We start from the raw sequence: 5621 nt of genomic DNA, 5'->3' as shown, positions 1-5621 counted from the left end.
GAGGTTTAAATAATTTTGAGACTATGAACAAGATTATGTCAATGGGGAGAACTTATTACAAGTAAAGAAGTTAAAATGGTTGTAAAACTTTATTTCCCTTCAGTAATATCCAGACTGTTTTACAGATAAGTTCTACCAAAACTTTGAAGAAGGCTACTGAATTTATACATAATATTCAAGAGAATGAGGAAACATAGAGAAAGCCAGTAAACTCATTATTGTTTATGTATAAATAACATTGATTCTAAAGTCAGCTAGGGAATACATAAGAGAAAAGCATGATAGGATAATCACTTCGAAGCAATTAGAGGTAAAAATACTGAGAAAAACAGTACTAGACTGTGTCCACCAATGAGCTATAAATAAATTAAATATCCTGCCCAGGTTACTCATCCCCAGGATACAAGAATATTTACACTTTAAATCTGTAATGCTTTTTATCACTTAATTAAAGAATAAAAGACAGAGATAATCACATTTTGTTAGATGCAGAAATTACTGCAGATGAAATTCAACACTCCATCTCACCCACAGTTCTTCACTTATCTCCACTTCTAAGAACTTGTGGTCAGTACTCGCTTTGGCAGCACATATATTAAAATTGGAAAGATACAGAGAAGATTAGCATGGCCCCTGCACAAGGGTGACATGCAAATTCATGAAGCATTCCATATTTTTAAACTCTCAGTAAACTAGGTATTGAAGGAACATACCTCAAGATAATAAAAGTCATCTATGACAAACTCACAACCAGTATCATACTGAATGGGCAAAAGCTGAAAATATTCCCTTTTAACACCAGCACAAGACAAGGATGCCCTCTCTCACCAGTCCTACTCAACACAGTATTGGAAGTTCTGGTCAGGGCAATCAGGTAAGAGAAAGAAAGGATATTCAAACAGGAAGACAGGAAGTCAAATTGTCTTTGTTTGCAAATCACATGATCCTATATCTAGAAAACCCCATTGTTTCAGCTGAAAAGCTTCTTAAGCTGATAAGCAACTTCAGTAAAGTCTCAGGATACAAAATCAATGGCAGAAGTCACAAGCATTCCTATACAACAATAGACAAGCAGAGAGTCAAATCGTGAATAAACTTCTATTCACAATTGCTACAAACAGAATAAGATGCCTAGGAATACAGATCACAAAGGAATTGAAGAATCTCTTCAAGGAGAACTACAAATTGCTGCTCAAGTAAATCAGAGAGGACACAAACAAATGGAAAAACACTCCATGCTCATGGATAGAAAGAATCAATTTCGTGAAAATGGTCATATTGCCCAAAATAATTTATAGATTCAATGCTATTCTCATTAAACTACCATTGGTATTTTTCACAGAATTAGAAGAAATGATTTTAAAATTCATATAGAACCAAAAAGAGCTTTATAGTCAAGACAATTTTAAGCAAAAAGAACAAAGGTGGAGGCATCATGCTACTTGACTTCAAACTATACTGCAAAGCTACAGTAACCAAAACAGCATGGTACTGGTACAAAAACAGATGCATAGACCAATGGAATAGAATAGAGAACTCAGAAATAAGGCCACACATCTACAACTATGAGACTTCAGTGACCACATACAATAAAGAATACAATCTATACAAAAATAGTTTAGAAAATGTAATTTTCACAGTTACCATATCATAATATTGAAAATGTCTAGTTTTCAACTTCAAAAAACATGAGTTATGCATGTATGAAAGTATGACTCATTCACAGGAAAAACAATGGAAAGAAATTGTTCCTGAAGAAGAGTGGACTGACTTACTAGACAAAGACTTTGAATCAACTGTCTTAAACATAGTCAAAGAGCTAAAGGAAACCATGGACAAATAACTAAAGAAAATCAGGAGAACTACGTTTCACTAAATAGCAGAAATCAATAAATAATTGTGAAAAGGAAGCAAATGGAAATCTGGAGCTGAAATGTACAGGAAGTAAAATGGAAAATTCACTGGAGGGCTTCAAGAGCAGATTTTAGTTTGCAGAATGAAGAATCAGTAAACTCAAACATAGGCCAATTGAAATTGCCCATTTGAGGAGCAGAAGGGAAAAAGTATGAAGAAAAATGAACAGAAGAGATCTGAGAGACAACATCAAGTATATGCATTTTGGGAGTCCCCAAAAGAGAGAAGGAAGAAGAGGGAAGAAAGAGTATTTAAAGAAATAATGACCCCAAACTTCGGAAATTTTATTAAAAACATGAATCTGGGTATCCAACAGACTGAAACATTTAAAGTAGCAGCAATTCAAAGATGTCCACACTGAGAGACATTATAATGAAACTGTCAAAAATCAAAGACAAACAGAGTATCTTGAAAACAACAAGAGAAGGGACTCATCGAGTACAAGGATCCTCCATGAGATTAACCACCAAATCTTCTTCAGAAACTATGGAGTTCAGAAGACATTGGCATGACAAACTTAAAGTTCAGAAAGAAAAAAACAACCTGTCTCAACTGACAGTTGCATATTTGGCAAAACTCTCTGTCAGAAATAATGGAGAAATTCAGACATGCACAGGTAAATAAAAGCTGATGGCACTTGTCTCTGGTAAACCTATTCTACAATTAATGCTAAAAGGAATGCTTCACACTGAAATAAAAGGACATTAGATAGCAACTTGAAGCCATATGAAGCAAAGAAGTACACAACTAAAAGTAACTTCATAGGTAAATAGAAAAGCAAGTATTTTTTGGGGGGTGGTAATTTGTAACTCCTCTTTTGTTTTCTCTATTTAATTTAAAAGAAAATGCCCATCAACTGATGAATGGATAAACAACATGGAATCTATTCTGCAATGGAATGTTATATTACCATAAAAGGAATAATGTACTCATACACGCTACAACTTGGATGAACCTTGAAAACATGTCAAATGAAAGAAGCCAGTCACAAAAGGCCATATATTGTATGATTCCATTTTAATAAAATATTCAGAAGAAGCAAATCTAGAGAGACAGAAACTGGGTTAATGGTGCCAGGGGCTGGTGGCAGGGGAGAGTGGAAGGTAACTGCTTAACAGGTACAGAGTTTCCTTCTAGGGTGGTGAAAATGCTCTGGAACTTGATAGTGATGATGGCTGCATAACGTTGTGCACCTACTAAATGTTACTGCATTGTACACTTAAATGGTTACAATGGCAAATTTTGTGTTGATGTGTATTTTATCACAACTGAAAAGAGGCTGGCAAATATATTCCAAGTTTGCTTGGGAATCTGCCCATATGTCTTTTCCCCTCACGATTTCATCTCCTATTCAGAGCTCACCCTTGCTCTTCTGCAAGTAGAAAGCTTCCTTTTCAGAACACGGTCCAAGATCAGCCAGGTCCAAACCCCAAAATGACTTTCTGTCTTGGATCCAAATGCTCAGATGCAACTCTGGGGCTAACTTCGGGGGAAGTTAGGAGATTATCCAAATAAGATGATTCACTGGGAGAAAGAATGTTTGGCTTTAATGTTAGGGAAGTTATGTTTGCATTTCTAAAAAGGATCCTGCTTACCAGTGAATATATGGTTTTTGTCTGTGCAGGATGGAGTTCTCAGCAGAGGAATGAAAGACAGCCCTAGGAATATGATACACCTCATGGGTAGCTGACTGACCCACACATCTGCCATCCCCAGCTGAAGGAAACAGCTAGACTCTACCCTTCGCCCATCCTTCAGTTGTATTCCGCTGGACATGGACCCCCTACAAGTGTGGACATTCCTGGATCTCAGTTGCTCTTCCTGCTGTTGAGGAGTCTCCACTGGTGTGGCTCATGCCTAGGTGGGCTCTGCAGGAGGCTGAATGTCTCCCAATTCTCAAGGCTGACATTCAGTGAACCCCGAAAAAGCCTCGAAGTTCACAGGGGCTCACATTTTCATCTATGAAATGGAAGAATCCATCTCCCTCTTTCAGGTGTAGTGGTAATTTTATATATATATATATATACACATACATTTATACACAAACACATACATGACAATCAGTAATCTATATATTGATGGTGTTCTTAGTGTTGCCTTTGTTGCTCAGCTGAACTCTGTAACCAAAAATTGGATCATTCCAAAAATTGGAAGGAAGAACTCATTTCTTTTCTCTGTTGGAGCACTCAGTAGGCATTTCTGCCCTTTGGGTTCAAATGAGAAAGTAGCTTTAGCTTGAGGCAGAAAGAAGATTGTGAATATTATTATTATTATTATTATTATAGAGATAAGGTCTTGATATGTTGCCCAGGCTGGAGTGCAGTGACTATTCACAGCTGTGATCATAGTGTCCTACATTCTTGAACTTCTGGGTTCTATTAATGTTCCTGCCTCAGCCTCCTGAGTAGCTGGGACTACAGGTGCATGCCACCATGTCTGGCCTCATTTCATTGTTATTTTACTTCAAATGTTTTATTTTAAATGTTAAAATATATGTTTTTATATTGGAAAAGTTAAACCCTATTTGATCACAGAAGACTTTAAAATGCACAGACAGAAACATCACCTAGGCCTTTCTTTAAAAAATCACTGCTATTATATTGTTGAACCTTTGTAGACTGCAGTGCAAATGGTGGTCCCTGGAGCTGTCTTGTGCAGTGGTGCTCATTTTCATTTTGTTATTTTCTCTCTCTCTCTCTATATATATATATATTTGTATATGCTGTCATTTTACAAAGTTGCATTCATATGTTATGGGTTATCTTGGATGTTGTTTTTTGAATGTATTATTATACAAGTAGTTTTCCATGTTATAAACTTTACATAAAGTTTATACTTTCACAAGCTGCATCCCACTTCAGATAAGATGTAACCCAACTTCTTTTGGATCCATCTGCTTTCATTTTGTCTTGTAAATAATGTTTTGACAAGCATCTTTATATAGAGAGATTCTTCTATGTTTAGAATTTTAGAAAATTCATAGGCTACTCAAAGGATAAATATTAAGACACAGACTTTTAAACATTTTTAATTATTTTCATCACATTGTCACATTGCTTCTCTAAATCATCTTACTGACATATTCCACCACACCTTTCAGGACATGCTAGGACTCAAGGCTATTTATGGATCTGGAATCACAGAGGGGTGTTGGGGGTAAATGTTGAGTGGAATCACAGGGTCTTGAGGGCAACTGCCTCAAAGAAGACCATTTATTACCTTTTCGTTAGGGAAAACTGGATTAACTTCGCCAAATGTGGTTGAATGTAACTGGCAAATAATTTTCAGAGGAATTTAGGAGTTCAGTGTCTTTAGTTTCATCAGGATCTGCCCAGATGTCCCCATTCTGATTTTCAGGATCCCATTTATTCCCAATCAATGACTTCACTTAAATAACAGATATTCTTTGAGTTTGGGATTTGTTTTGTGTTGCAATTTAGCCACCCACAGAATGAGATTCTGTGTTTATTTTTCAGAAATTTCAGCCCTGCAGCTACAGGAGATTAGGATTTCATTCAAAGGAAACAGAAACTTTTAGGTGACTTACGTGGCTCATGAGCTAGAAGTTTGCAGCCTTGAGTTCATCTTTTTTCCCCCATTTTGTCCAGCACAGTTGGCAAATCAGCCAATCACCTTATACTCGCTAGTTTAACAAAGTCTTCTAAGGTGTCAAATACATGGTCACCCAGATCTTATAAGTATTTGAT

General features: G+C 36.4%; 1 non-coding gene across 1 annotated transcript; it reads left to right on the top strand.

Annotated features, from left to right (window-relative positions):
* Positions 1 to 571: 571 nt before the first annotated feature.
* LOC126953956 (U6 spliceosomal RNA) lies at positions 572 to 678 on the top strand. Its single transcript, XR_007725426.1, has one exon. It is a non-coding gene; the product is annotated as a U6 spliceosomal RNA (small nuclear RNA).
* Positions 679 to 5621: the final 4943 nt, after the last annotated feature.

Source organism: Macaca thibetana, chromosome 4, assembly GCF_024542745.1.
Source record: "Macaca thibetana thibetana isolate TM-01 chromosome 4, ASM2454274v1, whole genome shotgun sequence".
In the NCBI taxonomy this organism is placed as follows: Eukaryota; Metazoa; Chordata; class Mammalia; order Primates; family Cercopithecidae; genus Macaca; species Macaca thibetana.
Note: the sequence above shows the minus strand (reverse complement) of the source record. Positions and strands in the feature narration are given on the sequence as shown.